The 20971-nt window shown below is 32.1% G+C and overlaps 1 long non-coding RNA gene across 3 annotated transcripts; it reads left to right on the top strand.

Annotated features, from left to right (window-relative positions):
- Positions 1-5484: 5484 nt before the first annotated feature.
- Positions 5485-8918, top strand: LOC111879432 (uncharacterized). 3 transcript variants are annotated; one of them, XR_002846108.3, is made up of 7 exons: positions 5485-5993; positions 6098-6288; positions 6444-6594; positions 6683-6766; positions 6878-8289; positions 8390-8412; positions 8614-8918. It is a non-coding gene; the product is annotated as an uncharacterized LOC111879432 (long non-coding RNA). The 3 variants fall into 3 exon arrangements; XR_006186754.2 differs by having other exon boundaries at positions 5486-5993; positions 6878-7708; XR_002846109.3 differs by having other exon boundaries at positions 5486-5993; positions 6878-7809.
- Positions 8919-20971: the final 12053 nt, after the last annotated feature.

Below are 20971 nucleotides of genomic sequence, written 5' to 3'. Positions count from 1 at the left end.
AGCAGGCTCAGATGTCCCGATATCCGAGTATGCTCAAGGGGGGGTGTCAGACAGTTCGTGTCTGCGCAGAGACGCGAGACCGTGTTGGTATCGCAGGAGGCCGCCATGTGGCGTGAGTTAGAGGTTGAGTTGCAGTAGCGTGAGATGAGGCAGGCCCCGATGCAGTCGCAGTCGGCGCCGAAACGGCCCATGACCGTAGACGTTAGAATGGGGGATCGGAGCGGTCACACTTGTGGGAAGTGTGAGAGAGATGGCACCGGAGCTTGTTGGCCCAGTAGTGCATGCCGCGAGTGCGGAAAGGAGGGGCATGATGCACGGGGTTGTCGGCAGTCAGTGCCAATTCGGGATTCCAGGATTTGTTATCAGTGTCGGCAGGTTGGACATTTGAGGGTCAAATGTCCACAGCTTTTGCAGGATCGGTGCAGGCTCTAGCACCGGCCACCTTGAGGAGTTCAGGAGGAGGACAGGATGGAGTAGAGCCCAAGGGCTCAGGGTTGTGCTTATCGGATTGCGGCAGAGGGAGACGGAGCAGTGCCGGAGGCAGCTGCGGGTATGATGCTGTCTTGATGTCTTGATTAGCTTGCGTTGTTTGCGGCGTATTGTTTGTGCGGGTAGTGTGGATTTCGATGCGGTAGTCGTTGTTTCGCGGGATTGGCATGGTTATGGATTGGTGCTTCAGGTTTCGTTTTGGCATTCGTTGTTCCCTGATGGTTTGGTATGGTTATAGTCTGGTGTTTTAGTGCCGGTAACTTTGTGCGGTTTTCGATGCGATATTCAACCTTTGGCAGGTTGTGGGTTTGGTTATGGGTTATTGCTTGGGAATTCCGTTGGTCATCGTTCGTGAGGGTTGATAGTGGAGGTGCGGCACTGGGTTGAAAGACGGGTAGCATCTGCAGTTGTGGAGTGGATAATTGGAAGATCGGATTCTTTTGAACGGATTGATCAGGGAGGAGATGTGTTTTTGCTGAGGGTTGCTTACGCTTGTGGGAAGCAGTCAGTGGGTAAATGTTCTCTTTGTGCAGGATTGTTCTGAGAGGTCGTTAATGACGATCGGTGGCAGTCAGTCAGTGCTTTAGTGGGGGAGAATTAGAAAATTCTCCGGGAGATCGATAAGTATGTGAGGGTGCTTAGCTGCCGGGATTCAGCAGTGTTCGTCAGCGCAAAGTATAGGCCGACGAGAGCGAGTGTTGGATATGCAGGGCGAGATACAGACCTAGGGCATTTGATTGTGGAGGCCTGAGAGGAGGTCGGGATCGAGCTTGAGTAAGTAAACGGAAGTTTGCGATCAGAGTATTGGTACGTTTGGGGTACGTGATGGTTGTACTGCATTAATCCCACGGGATTATGTTGTGCATGTTTCTAGAGCTGGAACCGGAAGGTTCCCAGAGTTAGAACCTGAGGGTTCGCAGAGTTGGGTGTACGGACCCACAGAGATATAGCCTCGAGTGGCTAGTATGTGTTAGGAGAGTCGGTCCAGTCATACTGGAGACTCTGTTGGTATTGCTGGATTAGTGTGAGATTTGCGGATCACGTATGTTGCAGTGTGATTGCATTGGAAGGTCTGGCCCTGGGTTGTTGATCTTGTTTAGCGGAGGCAGTGATTTTGATGAGTGGAGAGAGTGCATGGGATTGAGAGCCCCTGCAATGAGAACCAGAGTATGTGAATAGCAGTTACGCAAAAAGGGTGGTGTCGCTTGGGGTGAGCACCGTGGCACCGGTTGGAGTGGCATTATGTTCAAGAGAGTTCCGTGGAAAAGGAAAAGAGGAGGGTATGTAACTCCGAAGGGGGTGCAAGTTCACGAAAGTGAAAGCTGTAGAGCAGAGTTATGGCTAGAGTATTTCGAGTATGGTTTTGAGCATCGTGTTCGCGGCAGTGGAGTAGGAACCCATCCGGTTGGGATGTCTGTTGAGGCTCAGAAGAGATGCATGGAGAGAGAAAATTTTAAATTCCCAGTGTGAATCTGATCAGAGTGTAGGGTGGATGTAGTGGTTCATCTTGGGAGATGTTCGAGGATATCATCAGTGTATCGGGTCTTCCAACCTACGAGTGTTGGGGCTAGTTCAGCATGTGTATATGATGGCAAGAGGAGAATTTGTGAGAGTTACTCTGGGAGTGAGAATGGATCTCTCAGTTGGTCTGGGATGGACAAAGTGGGCTTTGGATCGGGGATGCGGTGGTTCAGGGCTTCCTAACCCTTATTGGTCGAGTGATTGTTGGGGGTTTAAGAGCAGAGTTGCATCTTGGGTGGTTCTCGGTTACAGAGAGTGATGAGCAGTTCAGAGTTCGTACTTTAGTTGACAAGGCAGACTCAGCAGGTTAAAGGGAGTTAGTGACCGCCCAGAGCCGACAGGAAAGTTATGCAGACAGACGCCTATCCGAGCTTGAGTTTCAGGTCGGTGACTTCGTACTCTTGAAGGCCTCTCCTTGGAGAGGAGTGATTCGATTCAAGAAGAGGGGCAAGTTGGGGCCCCGGTATATTGGGCCTTTTCATGTGATTGCGGGGGTAGGCCTGAGGGTCTACCGGTTGTAGTTGCCCTCGAATTTGAGACAAATCCATGATATTTCATGAGTCGCAACTGAGGAAGTGTATAGCCGATGAGTCGGCAGTGATTCCATTAGAGGGTATTCAGGTGGATGCAGGCTTGAATTATGCCGAGAAGCCAGTGGTCATCAGAGAACGGAAGATCGAGGTTCTGAAGAATAAGGAGATACCTCGGGTGTTAGTTCAGTGGCAGCATCGGAGGGGATCGGAAATGAACTGTGATCTGGAACGTGGTATGTGGGAGCAGAATTCGGGGCTATTTTCAGAGTGAGACTTCGAGGGCGAAGTCTAGTTCTAGTGGGGGAGAGTTGTAACAGCCCAAAATCTCAAGTATTGTTAAATTGCATTTTGGGGTGTTTTAAAGGGGAGACTCGGCGAGTTGGAGCCAGACTCGCCGAGTAGGGTCGCAGATTTGGTCGCGGGTTCGCGACTGGACTCGACGAGTCCGATATGGACTCGGCGAGTCGACGCTGTTAGCGAAAAACCCTAACCGTTCAGGTTGGGGCGTATAAGAGGCACTCATTGACCATCATTGTTCAGTTTAGCCTTCTGTGAAGAACCCTAAATCGAGTGGGTGCATCTGGAGCAAAGTCTTAGGGCCATTGTTGGTCTTGGAAGAATTTTTGTGCAAGGAAGAGAAGGGATTGGCTAAAGGAGCAGCAAGGGAGTCACATTCTGAGGATTGGGGACACAGAGGATTCATTATTCAGGTAAGAACTCGAATTATCCTCTGCTATGTTGATGTGTTATGGGATTAGGGTTTGTAAAACCCATTTGGTGATTAGAGGAATTAGTATGTTGTTACCCAAGTGTTTGTAACCCAGTAATAGGATGATTAGAGGTCCAGAAGGTCCCATGATTGTGTATTTCGGGACCATACGTATTTCAGGAAGCAGTTACTCGTCTGCATGGCATGGACTCGCCGAGTTGTTCTTCAGACTCGGCGAGTAGCTTGAAGATTTACTGGGACTCGCCGAGTTGTTCATCAGACTCGGCGAGTAGAGTCGGGGTGGCCCCGCGATTCTTCCACGAGGACCTCGTCGAGTCAAGAGGGATACTCGACGAGTAGAAAGGGATTCTGCAGGAATTGGTGAAGACGACTAGACTCGCCGAGTCGCCAGGGAACTCGCCGAGTCCAGTCGAGCTGACAATGGACTGTTGACCAGAGTTGACTGGTGTGATTTCTTAGGGTCAGTTAACGTGGAAGATAGAAGTATTGATAAGGGATATATGATGTTACAGGGAGCTTGTAGCTCGGAGTATCAAGTGCAAGGGACTTTAGGAGTTGCTATCTTCTAGTGTCCGCAAGGTGAGTCTTCTCACTATACTGTACCCGGAAGGGTTTGACTGTGTGACCGGAAGGTCGGATATGATATGTGATATGTATGCTGTATGTGGTATGTTATATGTTATATGTGCTATGTATGTTTTGGGCCGGAAGGCGAATATGTTATGGGCCGGAAGGCGATATGATGTGTGATGGACCGGAAGGTCGGCGTGGGTAAGGCCGGAAGGTTTACCCAGCAGGGACGGAAGTCCCCTGAGACACATGGACCGGAGGATGTGTGATGGACCGGAAGGTCGGCGTGGGTAAGGCCGGAAGGTTTACCCAGCAGGGACGGAAGTCCCCTGAGACACATGGACCGGAAGGTCGGGCCGGAAGGCGTATGTGCGTAAGGTATATTGGGGAACTCACTAAGCTTCGTGCTTACGTTGTTTATGTTATGTTGTTTCAGGTTCTTACAGTGACACGGGATGGCAACGGTTCGATTGTACACACCGAAGAAAGAGTTGTGTTTGGGAGGATCCTGGTCTTCTATTATAATAAAAATGAAACTATGTTTTGTAATTCGAATGTGAATAAAGTTTTAAACAAGTGTTTTTAATATTAAATTGGTCGTTTAAAAGAAAATTTTGTTTTTGGAAATCACGGTGTTACATTTGCTAATATGACTTCATATTTTCCAATATCTTTTAAGGTTCAATAAATCCACCTTGTGATGCCAAGGATGAATATTTCACTGTTTTCCATCTTTTTTTATATTCTTAGATATTAAAATGGTTTTAACAAAAACAAAATCTTAAGAAAAATAGAAGTTCATCACACGCATGGATACATATGGAAGTGTCAAATAGTGAAGGTAGAGATAATTTTCATTGTTGAAGGAATGATGATGAAAACCGAATCTATTCAAAAATTTAAAATGCTCAGCAAGATTTGTTTGTGTGTGCGTGAGTCAAATATTAATTTAGTACCTGTAGTGAATGGAATTAAGTCCATCTTTATGCAAAAGTTTTTACTCCGAATATAACATGTGACATACCAGAAGCAACCACATATTGAACAGTTGGTAAAAACAATATATATATATATATATATATATATATATATATATATATATATATATATATATATATATATATATTGAAATTTGTATGAAAAGCAATACACACATAAAAGTCTTTTTTCCTTCTTTAAAGGTCCTTAATCCTTGCAAAATGTGACAAAGATGTTCATATTATTCATCGTATTTATACTTGGTCTTGTTATATTTGATGTTGTTCATGTTATTTTTATATTAAAGAACCAATTAATAATAATTATTAAAAAGTCTTTTGAGTGATATTAATTAAATTAGGAGGTTTCAAATGCATAAGAATCAAGGAAAAATCTTCTTTTATAAGTATATATATATATATATATATATATATATATATATATATATATATATATATATAAATATATATATATATATATATATATATATATATATATTAAATTTCTTCATCCTGCAGTAATTTGCTAAAGATTTGGCAGAAATGGTCCCTCAACTATATTTGAGTTATTTTTTAGCTTTTTTGATGTTATGTATATTCTTTAGGGTCTTTTTTGACATTATGCATATTCTTTATGTATACGTGTTAGCAGTCTAAGGCGTCATTATCTTCCCCCACCGTCTCTCTCTCAGTACTGTTCCTCGGGTGACCATATTTACTTCCCGATCCTTCCACCGTCTTCTTTACCTTCTGGTTCCTTCCACCCGCTTCCATTTTCCTTCCAGCGCTGCCAACTCCATTCAATTCATTTACATCATTCTGCTAGCCTTGCCTCCGATTTCTTCCGATCATCTCTTTACAAATTCCCTTACTAATACCCACCTGCTTTCTTTTGCTGTCTTCAACCGTGTTTCTAGAGCCGATTCCATCATCTTTCCTTTCCTACTCTACTGCCTTTTCCCTCATTTTGTTCTTCTTTTTTATCTCACCCTCTCTCCTCTGTTATTTGTTTAGTGGAGAATCGAAGGGTTCCAGCTTTACCGATCGTTTGTAACAATGTCGACCCATAGGTGCAGGTCCAGGGAGTTTTAGTTATGCCAGCCACCTGACGACATCGAAGAACAAGGAAGCACCAACTTTTCCCATTGATCTGCAACCTTCGTGAGGTGAAAGGTACCAATCGGTCCAAACCTCACATGAAAGCTTACAGGTTTTTTTTTTTTTTTTTTTTTTTCCAAATACATGTTTACACTTTGTATCCCAACAATACAATTCAGTTATACCCGATCTACCGAAGAAGGAGAAATTGCGAATTTGGAGGTAGTGTGATCGATTTTGAGGAGGAAAAAGAGTGTGGCTTGTGCGAATTGGTGATCGAAATCAGAAGAGGGAGAAGAACCTGTTGTCGCTTTGATCGATCTTTATGTTTGCTAACAAAAATCCAACTTCCTTGAATTTCACATACCAGGTTAATTTGCTTTTCATTTTCTTGAACCACTTCAAATCTTCTTCTTCTTTCACTTGCAAATAAAATTTGTTGGATGTTGGGTTGTCCTTTCATATCGTTTCTAAACTTGATTTACATAAGAGAAAAAGACTAACATAGGATTGGTTTTGAAACAGGGGCAAATCACCACCAAATTACCCTTGGGCAAATCACCAAATTACCCTTGATTACAATTTGTGGAGAAATCTTGATGCATAAATCCACAATGTGACTGGAATCCTACGCTTTGAACGCAAAAACAAAGCTGAAATGCAGTATTAAATATGGGTTTGTTGTTTTCTTCTTCGACTTATTTTCGTTTATGTTACTAAAGTCAAATGATTTTCTATTGAAATTTGTTTTGATACGCATACAGGCATAGGGGTAGCAAAACGGAATTAGGTTGCCTAGCTCAACATTATGATGCTATATACATGACTTCACCTTGATTTGGACCATGGTATTATGAAATTTCCGACTTCTTATATCATTATTTTTGGTTTTCTCATCAATAATATTGCCGACTTCTTTATAAAGATGGTTATGTTAATTCTAATTAAAAGTACTTCAGGTTCATTGCAGGTGTTCACTGCTGAATACTTTCTTATTTGCAAAATCTTGGATATAAGAAGCCATATATAAGCTTCATGGATAGCATAACAATGGGGTTTTGGATTGGTGTATCTGATCATACCTACTACAAAATCATAACACAGGCAAACTTAACATTTTAGCATTAAATATTTAAATCATATCAAAACTCGAAATCATACATTTATGATTTTTTTTCTTTTCTACCATACGGGTGTTCTGGCAATGCCAAAAAATGGAATTGGATTCTTCCCAAATTTGTGGTTTGCTTATATAGAAGCTAAGAGTCCAGCAGAGTCAAAATTTTAGTGTTAAATTTTAAAATCAAAACTGTAAATAATACATTTTTGACTTTTTTTTCTACCAAAGGACTATTTTTGCAATGACAAAAAATGAAATCGGATTGCTTCTATATGTCAGTTTTACTTATGTAGCAGCTAAGGGTTAAGGATCCAATAATAACTACAAAGTGAAAAGACATAACTATCCTTCTAATATCTATTTATGGCGGGTTCTTATCTTGGTTTGGCTAGCAATGAAGCTTTAAATAACACACAATCATATTATTCAGACATATTATTAGCTTCATGTTATCAAAGGTATGACTAAAAAAAATTAAAGGTATGTATCCAATTTATTAAACAATATACACTTTCTTTTGTCATTTGAATTTTGGTTTGAGCAAAGGCAGAAAATCGAATGGATGTAAGGGAAACTGGAGTCGCATATGGTTTGAGCAAAGCTGGAAAAACAAAAAAAAATGTTGTTAATGACGCCTTAACAGAAGATGAGGAGTTGAGGAAGTGATGAGGTTAGACAGAAATCAGGAAAATCAATCGGTTGGCAAGTGATATCCTCAAATGACGCCGTTTTTCAGGACAATCAGATTTCGATTAAGGATTTCAAGCATCAGTAAAAAGAAATTCTTATGCCCTTTCTGATTTTCTTACATTTGGATATAACCTTATAGATCAAAAGTCCCACAGTCCTATGCTTTTTGCTTAATTGTTTTTCAGTGCTTTTTTTTTTTTCCAACCTCTTTAGTTTGGAAGTTCCAAAATTAATTGTGATTCCTGAAAGGCTGCTCCTTTTTCATTCATCTTTGCCACAAGTTTTGACAAGATTCATTTTTGTCCTTTTTTGACTTTATCCCGTCACAAATATGATTTATTTTCCATGGTTACATCTGATTTTTTTAGTTTAAATCTTTTTTGTTTATGTAATTATAGTAAAAATTTTGTGCTATTACTGAATGTTTTTGCAATTTTTGAATCTTTCAATAATTGCCATTGACAGTTCGTTTAGAACTTGAATTATGTTTCTCAAGTCATTCAATTTGCAAGTGGATTTGGAGGAAAAGCTTCCAATTTGGAAAACATTTAAGATTTGATTGTATGTTTTTTTTTTTTTTTTTTTTTTTTTTTTTTTTTTTTAAATTTGGGGTTATTAATCATATTGCAAAACTCTGATAATTTGTTTATGTTTCTTGCAGCATAAACAATGGTTCATTCACAGGTTAGTTTCATAATCACATATATGAAGCAATTGTTTCTTCATTTTCTTTCATATATATTAACTATATATTGTTTTTACTTGAATGGATTTGACCGGAATTGGAATTCCATTCCATTATGAACAAGTGTTTGGTTTCAAGAAAGTACAGATAGATTTCAATTTCTAATTTGTAACTAATTAAAATGTTTTTTTCATTCAAAGGTGTCCACTTTGCTGGGTTGTATCCCATCCGTTGTTGGATAACCAAAAAGGGTTCAATCACATCCATCCAAGCTGTCAATTTCCCTACTGATGATGATTTCACCAATCCCACCCCTGCCATCACTTCTACTCACTTAGATGCCACTATTGTACTATGTCGACGGGTAAAAGGGTATTTCGGTCATTTTTTCATTTGTTGTATGTTCAGCTCTGTGACACTGATGGATTGAATTCTAAAAAATGAGTACATATATTTAACCTTAACATTCAGTGAAATATTTGTTTGAAGTTATTGCACAATGAAATGTGCTTGTTAAATCTTATTGAAAAGTCTTAACAATTTTTTTCATTGATAACAAATTTCTCATTATTTTGGAGGAAATGTTAAAGTTGACTACCTGTCAAGTGGTTTTTGTTGCTTTTACAATTATGCCATTGACAAGGAGAAATTTTAGAGAAAAAAAAAATGAATCTTTTTCTTTTCTTTATATTTTGTTAATTGGAAATCATGGGCAGTTTGTAAAGTTGGGATGCATCGAGACTTCAACAGTAAACAACAAAGGTTAGATATGGGTGTTTGTATGAAATACCCTTTGACATTGTCACTTACATTTAACTTTCGCATTACTTTCATTACAATAGCATAGCATCTTTTCTAAATCAAAATAAATATCCAAGGTCATCGTTAATATAGTATTGGAGAAAATATTTATGGTACGTTTTTAATAGATTTAATTGAAAAAATCGAAGTTTATTTCCATTCATTCATGTATCAATTTTTTTTTTATCACTAATTATAATGTTTAGTTATAACTTTGCAACCAAAGTTGTTGGTTTTTATCAAATATATATATTAATTCATATAATTTTTATTTTTATTTTTTATACAATAATACATAAAAGTTTATCTAGATTTGTTAATTATTTATAACAAAGTCATAAAAATATTAAAAAATCACTTTGAAGTTAAAAAAAAATCAGTTTATTTAGATTTCAGTTTATTTTAGTAGTCCGCAGATGTTAAAAAAAACAAACAGTCTTTTTTTTTTTCAGACTGCAGATGTTTGGTCCACATCTTCTACTGCAAAGGTCTATAAATATAGTCTGTAGAGTCTGACATTTTACCTAAAAAAACAAACAGTACCTTAGTATTATCTTGTATTCGGCCACCACTTTGGCTGGTTTTTTTTTATTTATATAGTTTTTGTTCTAAAAAAATAAAATGAAGGTATCCCAACACAAAATTGATATTTTTTAGAGAAATTTTCATATATGTCCTTGCAACATTAAATATTAAGTCTGTATCATTTTAAAATTCATAATCTCCCTATACTAACAAAAGAGTAGTTCTTTTGCCATGTGTCACTATATTAGACATTTTAATTAATGTGTTGCCACTTGTCAATCTATTAGTTCTCTATTTTAAATTTATTAAACCTCCTTATTAATGTGATGCTATTTTCAATGTATTTATTTTCCATTTTAAATTTTATATTATTGTTTTCATTAATTCACAAAAAAAAGTCTAATATATATATTAAAAATTATTTTTATATATTTATTTGAATCAACGATTATAATTTCACATAACTAATAAAAATATCTCTTAATTAGTAATCTATTTAAAATAATTGATTAATAATTTTGATTTTTTTTATTATAAAAGTTTAATTATTTTTATAACCGTGGTTCCCATGGGTTATATATATATATATATATATATATATATATATATATATATATATATATATATATATATATATATATATATATATATATATTCTTCTTAACCTATTAAACTCACATTTATATCCAATCTTATCATTTAATGATGTATAAATCAATTTAATACCATAAATATATTTAAAAATCAAAATAAAATGTGATTGTACTAAAATAACATTTCCAAATCATTAAAGAATAGAACTAAATAAATTTAATTAGAATTAAACCTAATTAAATATGGGAAAACCTCAAAAACGTGATTGACAAAAACCTCCAAGATCTCAAACACATAAAATCCAAATAATTGATAGTTACAATATACAATTTAAGCCTCGTTAAACAGTTGAAACCTCGCAAATAATAATATCTTCCTGATGAACATGAATTTATACACCTGCTTCAATAGCTTCATGATACATACAAAAATACTCGGCAAGTTGGAAACTTTAATATGCTTTTATAATTAAATTGGTCACATATATTTTGACATACTAAAATCTCATATATAACTCATACTATTCATTCATCGCATGTATGAGGCTAATGTATTGATTTAAGGCAAGTAAGCATATAGTGTATTTTGGTCTCATTCAGAGACTTAATTTTGCCCCTGGTTAACAATTTATAACAAAAAGTAATCGAATTTAATTAGGCATATAATTTTAAAAAGGGTATTTTGGTAAATTTACATGTATTTTTGATTTAAAATATATATTTTGGTATTAAATTGATTTATATCTTAATAAATTATAAGAGATGATATAAATGTGAGTTTAATATGTTAAGAAGGATATGTGCGTAATTATAAACTTTGAAATGATATAAACGTAATATTTAATGTTTGCAATGATAGATATGAAAATTTCCCTATTTTTTAATGTTCATGCGTAAGCAATAGATTTTTATTTTTCATATGCACAATAACTTGTATTTTAAAATATTATATTATATAATCTTATAAAAAATAAATAATACGTATTTTTTTTATTTTTATTTATTTATTTATTTTTTTTTTTGAAAAAGCATTGCAAACTACAAAGTATCTGTTTATTCCACAAAGTAGTGTTTGTGAAATAATTATATTTTGTGAAATTGTTTAAGTGAACTTATACAACGTTTTAAATTTTACTAAATTCTAGATTTCACAAATTAGTTTTGAACATCCTACGGATTTTGTGATTAGAGTTTAGAGAGAATGCTCCAGTCTCTTGATAAGAATAGTAACATTTGGTTATCGCGCAACCATTAAGATTAGTTATGGTTTAGAAAAATATAAAATTTTTGTTTACATTCATGAATATCTCTCTAACTATTTACTTTGAAAGAAATACTGTAATAAAATATTTTACATTCATCGACACTCATGTCTCTCTTGGAAGTTTTCTTCGTGATTCTAGAAATATGAAAAGGATGAGTTGCATAACATCTCGATTTGAACAACACGAACAATTAAACCACATCGAGAACATGCCAATTATCAAATATAACTAAATATCAAGCATATTTAGGAAGAGTGGTATTAAATCTGACAATACGTGTCTATGGATCGTACATGTTAGTGAGTAGGGTTTAAGCTTAAACCATTTAGGGTTTAGATTATGTCTCCATATTTATATGAAGTTTAACCTTGCTATTTATCGATAAAAACAATCTATTATCTTACTGTATATAGTTGTCAGATACAAAATTTACACGATATAGATTGTAAAATATGTATTGGGTATCAAACACGAACACAACACATAGCAAATTCGTGTGAAACGTGACACGACATTAATATACATGTTTTTAATCGTGTTAAACGAAAACACAAATTTACACGAATAAACACATTTCATTTACAAGACACAAATTTGTTTATGCGTCACGTGTGAACACAAATTAGTTTATAAGTGTTGATAGTGTCACATGTTGATATGAATTTACACAAATAAATGTGTGTTTATGCGTATTTATGTGTCACGTGTCGTCACAAATTTGTTTGTGTCTTATACGTGTTTGAAAAGGGAAATTTATATTTGACAAGTGTAAGACACGAAATACATATTTAAAATACATGTCAACATGAAATACAATTTTTAAAACACGTATATGAAAAACTAGTGACGTGTATTAAATTGTCAGGTCTAATTTTTTTTTCTTGTTATATTTTATAAACTGTCAATTAATCTCTATCTCTGAGAAATTTATAAAAATCATCCTTATATAATTATCTGATCAAGAAAACCATAAAATGATCATCACGTTTGAGAAATTACAAAAATAAACCTTGTAAATTATATAATGGTCCTTACCTTTGAACAATTAAAAAACGATCCTTAGGAAATTAGCTAATGGTCTTTAAAAATTACATTAACAGTCCCGGTATAAAAGTTGTGTTTTAGAAAGTAGTAGGGTTGTAAACAAACCAAACGAACACGAACAAGGTCTTGCTCATGTTCGTTCGTTTAAGTTGGCCGAACAACAAACGAACACGAACGGATAAACGAACGAGATTTTCTTGTTCATGTTAGTTCTTTTAACAAATTATTTTGTTCATGTTCGTGAACATGCTAAACGAATATAAACGAACAAACATAAATGAACAAAGATAAAAAACACAATTGAACATATATGAACATAAACGAACATATAATATAGCAATATAATAAAAAAGTTGAATATAAATAGATATAAATAAACTTAAACGAACGAACATAAATGAACGTAAATGAACATCATAAACGAACGTTCACGAACATAAATGAACGAACGAGACCATTATTCATGTTCGTTCATTTAACTAAACGAACAATAATTTTTGTTCATGTTCGTTCATTTATTAAATAAACGAACACAAACGAACTTCCCGCCGAACAGTTTACGAGGTTCACCGAACGTTCAGTTCGTTTACAGCCCTAGGAAGTAGTGCACTTTTGTCTTATTGTATTTTTACAATATTGTCAATTAGTTATTATCTTTGAAAAACTTCTTGAAATGGTCCCTACAAAATTATCTAATGGTTTCTTTGTTTGAGTAAACTATTAAAATGGTCCTTATGTTTGAGAAAATTATAGAAATGGACCTTTCAATTTAACTAATGGTCTCTATGTTTTGAAAAAATTACAGAAATTATGTTTAAAGAAAATATAAATAGCCCTTTTGTAAAATTTATGTTTTATTTAATGGTCCTTATGTTTGAGAAATTTATAGAAGTGGTCCTTGTAAAGTTATCTAATTGTCCATATAGTTGAGAAAATTATAGAAATAATCACAAATGATCCATATATAATAGCAAAATTATAAATTTAGTTTGTTTGTAAGATAAAATTATAGTAATAATTCTTATGCAAAGACAAAGTTAAAGAAACTATACCTTTATAATGGCGATATTACGTAATTGATCCCTATAATAGCCTAATTAAAGAAATAACCCCTATGTAATAGAGTACCAAAATTACAAAAATAGTTCTAGTACAAGATCTTCTCACGCATTCAAAAGCTTCTCACGCATTCAAATGAGTTTGAAGCGAAATACGAGTAAAATCGACACTGGGAAATCAATTTGACTGATTTAGTTTGAGAGTGAGCGTGAAATTGAGACTTGATAGTAAACGTCGATTTCATATGAGAACGATTTTGGGAACTAAAAGCCTCAATCTCGGCAGACTGTAGTGACGAAGAATTCTGATTTCAAGGATTTTGGAGCGAAGAGGATTTCTTTTCATTTTGGAATCGTCGATTTCGAGTCGATGTAATTAGTAATGAGAATTGGATTTGAGAGTGGGCTGGATTAGTTAAAATTAATTTTTTTTTTTTTTAATTTAAGGGTGGGTCTGGGCTTACTCAGGCCCAGGCATGGCTCCGCCATTGCTCGTTGAGGTTCGTTGAATTAGGTTTTACGGATTTTAAATATTGGTTGATTATGTTAGATACTTTATTTCTCATTGCTAACATATATTGTGTTATCGTTCATCATCCGAGCTAAAAGGGTTCTACAACATGGTTCCCATTTTGGTATGACCCTTAAGACATCCCTAATCATGCACTTGTTGGTTCTCCCATGTTCATGGTAACCATTATGTGATTTTGTTGATTTATAATGAACATATCCAACACCTAATGTTTTGTCAAATTGACGTATGTACAGATTAGAACGGTTCGTTGGATAAGAAAACTTATATAATGTTCGACTGGACTTTATGCTCCGTATGGTACGCATGATGCATTATTCAATTGTAATACTCAAACTGATAGTATATCCGATTATTAAGAAAAACAACTTTGCTTTGTTATTATTATTTTTTATATATTTATAATGTTTTTTCTAATATATATATATATATATATATATATATATATATATATATATATATATATATATATATATGAGTTTAGGGAATATATGGTTGTCATTAACATAAGCTTATATATAGAAACCTCCAAACAATATAGTTTTGATCCATTTATATCCAAACTAATAATAATATCCCTTTTACTATTCTTCCTTAATCATGTGACTTACTAAATCGATCAAATTATATTTTTTTTCTTCATTGTGACTAGGAACTTAAAGCATTAAAAGTCGGGATCATTTAATCAACTCTATTAAATTCTAAATGAAAATTAATAGAAAAAAAAATAAAAGAAGAACATGTCATAACTCAATCAAGCTTTTCACAAAATCATTGGATATAGTTTTTCAATTGAAGGACAAAATGTTTGAGTTATATTTCGTTAAAAATATTGGTTTTTTATTTTTTCTATAAATTTCAATAATTATTTGCAATAAAAATATATATAATTGATCTTTTTCATTCAGTAATTCAACTTAATTCAATTGTTTTGTTTAAAACTATTTCGTTTAAAAGGTTCTATACTTAAGCTTAGTTACATAACAACCACATATTCACTTTTATATATATATATATATATATATATATATATATATATATATATATATATATATATAAGGAAAGGTTATTTGGAAAACAAAAAAACCCTAAAAATCATAAAAATGCATAAAAAAATACCTAGAGATCACAAAACTTTTTTTTGACATTTTTTAAGAAAAAATCGCAGGTTTTTAAAGAAAATCGCTGAAAAAAAAAACTTTTTTTTTTATAAAAAAAAATTGATTTTTTATTTTTTTTTTCCAACGAATTTTTATAAAAAGCTGCGATTTTTTATTAAAAAAAATTCAAAAAAAGGTTTTGTGATCTCTAAGTATTTTTTTATGCATTTTTATGATTTTTAGGGTTTTTTTTGTTTTCCATAGAACCTATATATATATATATATATATATATATATATATATATATATATATATATATATATATATATATATATATATATATATATAGGGTTAGGTTATTTTGTTTTTACTAACTATTGTGTGCCAGAATGCACAAATCTGGACCAATGGATAGAATTCATCAATGGACATGATTTGAGAGTGTATGATATTACAATGGGGTAGCATGTACCATATAATCATAAAATTTTTAGCAAAAGGGTATTTTGGACAATTAACTACAATTATAAAAGGAAATTTTCGGATATTTATGGATAAGTAATTCTCCTAATTTTAAAAATATAAATTTTTTTAATTAATTCAATTTTAATTCTAACATAATTTGTAAACATAACCGATTTTATTCTGTCAGATATTACAATGGGGTAACATGTACCATACTTTCTTTGCTTGTGCTCCTTCAATGGTTTAGCTGTAAGTTACAAATCAACAACACAATTACTTACTCAATTTTCATGAGATGAGATAATATAAATTAATTTCATGATCATTCTTTTAATTAGGCCTATTGAAATTATATATCCATATGATGTGAGAATTGAACCAAACAAGATTAGTGCACTTTACACAAACATAAATTGATAATTGAACCAAACATAATTGAAAGGTAAACAACTATTTGAAAAAGTAAAAACAAAACCATTACTCAAAATATAAGAACTATATAAACTCAGTAACAATTCACTTAGGACAATAGAAAAGAGTTTTTAATGGACAAGTGACAAATTACAAAATAAATCTTCATTTAGGCATTTAGTCGAACACTTGGTGTTCAGAAAAAAAAAAAGACTTGGATAACTAAAATCACTTCCTGAGAAACTTATATTATTATCAACAAATAAATGGTCTAACTGAAATTTATCAGAAGAGTTAAAATATATAATTTAAATTCAACAAAAAAACTGATTAGAACCCAAAAATCGCAAAAACAGAGGCTTTAAATTGGACAGAAATTGTAAAAGAAAGATGATGTTTTTTTTCAACCATTGAATCGACTTACCAGATTGCCGAAATAGAGGCTACATACGAGATTGAGGGATGACAGGTGAGCTTGTGTTTCAGCGATTGAAACTTTTTTGGGTTCGATGTCGACTTCTGTGGGGATAGTAATGAAGGGACGATGGTTGTTGAAGAACAAACACCCACGATGAACAATTTTGTATCCTACAAAATCATATTCCAGATCAATTAGAATGTATTACTTAAAAAAATCGATTTCAAATAATGAATGGATTTCACAGATGAGAAGAGAAGCAATAAAATTGATTTCAACAAATCGATTTTTGCCAAGAAAGAAATCGATTTCAACAACTGATAGAATCTAAAAAAATAAAATTTTGAGAAAAAAGAAAATCGATTTCATCGGTGTTGGTGGAGAACTCACGACATTGATGGAGGCGGGAGGTGGAAGTATTGGTGGACAGTGATCGACTGGTTGCGACTTCACCGATGAATGGTGGACGAATCCGATGCAGTGGATGAAGTCGGAGGCGGCTACAACTGTTGAGCAAGTCAGAGACGTGTTCTACCACACACAAGTAGGTCAAATATATTTACCTTATTTCCTTAATTATAGGATTTCAAATAAATGATTTCCATAATTAAAAGTACAAAATGTCCAAAATACCCTTAAATGATTTATTTAATTATTTATTATTTCTTGAATTCTCATTGGTGCATTTAGGCACACAATAGTTGCTAAAAACATTTGAACCTAGCTCTCTCTCTCTCTCTCTCTCTCTATATATATATATATATATATATATATATATATATATATATATATATATATATATATATATATATATATATATATATATATATATATATATATATATATATATATCATGATAAATGGATACATATAGACTCACCTTTGCAACTTGATTTAAACCAACTTGTTTTTCTTTTAAGACTTTTATCAAAGCTTAAAATTGACAATGATTACTAAACATCTCCAATATGGCCTATTATAACAATGATTACTAAAAAGTCTCAAGTTCGATCAGGGTTTGTGGTTGATGATGGTTCGTGCTTGAATTTAGAAGATAGGGAAGGATTTTAGGATAGTAGACTTACAAAAGTGAAATAAGAAATTCATCGTTTTAACCCTCAATGGTTAAACATATTTGGTTGCTTAAGCAGTCGTAAGATAATTATTATAATTATTGTATTTATTTCACAGCCTTTGGATAGTCCAAAAGGTATAACCACAACCAACATTGAAGCCGTATGATAATAAGGCCTTCCACCATCAGACAATTGGAAGCACCCTTGACCCTCGTAACAAAAATAAAGAAAAATTGTTGGTGACCAACCAACACCAAGTTGTATGGTCACCTAGATGCCTACTTCTATAATTTGGACTTTTATATGTCAAAAGTTTATGTATTGACATTAAGAAATAAACAATGGCAACTTAAAAAGAATATTAGTTTCTTGAACGAGTGATGAGTGCAGGCGTAGAGTTCTTATAATATATTTAACTTTTGTTTAAAATATATTCGACAAATATTTGTATCACTTTTGTTATACAAGTTTTTAATTATATTCTTGCAGAACAAAAACATAAAATCACTTTTGTAGTTACACATATGTGTAGTATATAAAATGATTTTTTTTGATAATTTCTTTAAATGAACGTTAAGTCTAAATTTTGATGAGATGTATTGCTATGGCTTAAAGTTACATTCTATTTATATTTAGAATAAATCAATAGAGGTGGACAAAATTCGATCTAGTGGATAGAACTTATTAACCATATCGAGACCGGCTCAAATCAGTTTAGACTTTAGATTGATTAACAATTTGATTTGAGATTAAAATGAGTTAAATTTGACTAAAAAGACTTTTGGTTAGAGATATTAGATGTTTGAGAAAGTGCTTATTTCTTAAGGGTTGACCAGTAGAGGTTTTAACTCTTATGACGGACAAAAGACTAATATTATAAAAGCCTTAAATTTTTAACGCGTAATTAGAAAAAGACCTAATATTTTTTTTATTATTGTTATGACCACAGCTTTATCGCAGAATTATCACTCTAGCCCATTTAACGAGTTTTATGGTTAAGTTGGTTAACTTTTTTGCAAAATCAGTCATAAAAAGTTCAAATTTAGTCCCTGAGGTTTGCAAAAAATTACACCACATGATTTTTTAACTTTATTTTTCGTTTCTTGTATACTTTATTTATTTCTGTTTTTTTTATAAATATATGTACATTTTGATTTTCTTTATATAAATATATATATATATATATATATATATATACTTTTTTTATTTTCATTTTTTAACTTTATTTTCAATAATTTTTTTAAACTTTTTTATATTTTGTTTTCTATTTTTAGTGTATATAACTACATATAGAGTATATTGGAGTTTTTTTAGGTGTTTTAATATTTCTTTTCGTATTATATTATATTTTTTTCATTTTTTATTTTTTTATTTGTTTCTTATTTATTTTCCAATTATTTTTTTTTATTGTTTTTGTATTTTTATCATTTTATTAACACTTTTCAAAAAATATAAAATTTATTAATATATTAGAGTATATAACAATTTTGATAATTTATAATTTTTATAATTTTTTTATTTTTATTCAAATAAATAAAATAGTTATGTTTATATTTGTAATTCCGATCCAACTTATTTTCTTTTTTTTTTTCTTTTTTTTTCTTTAGTGCTATTATATTTCTGTTACGAAAAAATGAAAATTAAAAAAAAAATTAGCTTGAATTAGTGTTTCAATGTGTTATATAACTTGCAGATTAAATCATATTTCTATATGTGATATCAGTAGTTTAAATTCAAGATAATATTTTTCAATTTGATAATAGATTAAACCAAATAAATAATAGTTGGTCTCTATAAAAAAAACTTGTTATAGTAATTTATATTTAATTCAAGTTCGTTTACTTGAATCAAAGTAAATAAAAACATTAGAAAAATCATACATAACCAAAATAGGAAAAAAAAATAGAAAATAAAAGGTAAAAAGATAAAAAAAGTCAAATTGCTGAAAAAAAGTTAAAAAATGAAAATAAGTAAAGTATATAAAAAAGAAAATAAAAAATGTATATATATTTATTAAAAAACCGAAAATAAATAAAGTATACAAAAAACAAAAATAAAGTTAAAAACCATTTGGTGTATTTTTTTGCAAACCCCAGGGAACAAATTTGAACTTTTTATGACTGATTTTGTAAAAAAATTAACCAAGTTAACCATAAAACTCGTTAGGTGAGCTATAGTGATAATTCTGCGAAAAAGTTGTGGTCATAGCAATAATAAAAAATATTAGGGCTTTTTCCAACTACACGTTAAAAATTTAGGACTTTTATAATATTAGTCCGACGGACAAATTTATAGTTTAGAATTAGAATTTAGAGTATCTTTGTTAGCTTTTCCTAAGTAAAATGGTTAGATTATTCAATTTTCAGTTTTATTAGTTATTATTTATATTTATTATATATAACTTTCAGCTCACACAAATAAAAAAAAAGTTTATTTTCAATCAACTAATTCTAAGTTATCACATCAAACAAGACTTGAATCTTTAATTTCTTGGAAGAAAGAAATCTTTTCCAACTCCTATGCTCCTTTGATAATTAAGTATTAGGCTGTGCTTAGCGCGCCACAGCTAGCTGATAAGCTAGCTTATTTTTCGAGCTTTTTTATATTGTCGTGTTTGGTAAGCCAAAAAGTAGCTGATAAACTAGCTTTTTGAAAAGCTACTTAAACTAGCTTTTTAGGAGTTTTTTTAAATTTTCCAAATACACCCCTTAATTAATTATAGAAACACATATTTTTGCATGTCCTTTTATGTAATTTTATATATTTCAGCTAGATTTACCAAACGTTATTTTTTATCAGCTAGCTTTTCAGCTATCAGCTAACTTTTTATTTAACAGTTAGCTTTTCAGCCATCAGCTAGCTTTTCAGCTAGTCTGCCAAACATAGCCTTAACCTATAAAAGAAATTTAAAATAACAAACAAAAAATTCAAAGAAAAAGAATTTTAAAAGGAAGGTCATTTCTGGGATGAAGCTGGATGATAACCGATTCCAGACTGGAATGTGGAATATAGACGCGGCATTTAGTTGCAAAATTTCATTCTCAGTCCATTACTTATGGGGTTATCTAATTCCAATCCCTATATTTTAATTCTTTTCCACTTCCATGTGACCCACCCTCTTTTCTTTATCAAATTTGTTACTGTTTAAGTATATCAGTTATCACAAAGGCTTAGGATCCACTATCAACTTCACATTACATTCTTTATTAGAAGCCCATGGTTCAATGTGAAAAAGTTTAGTATGCGTCTTGTTTTTATCTTATTTAATTT

Source organism: Lactuca sativa, chromosome 9 (assembly GCF_002870075.4).
Source record: "Lactuca sativa cultivar Salinas chromosome 9, Lsat_Salinas_v11, whole genome shotgun sequence".
NCBI classification, from domain to species: Eukaryota; Viridiplantae; Streptophyta; class Magnoliopsida; order Asterales; family Asteraceae; genus Lactuca; species Lactuca sativa.
This window is presented reverse-complemented; position numbering and strand designations above follow the sequence as displayed.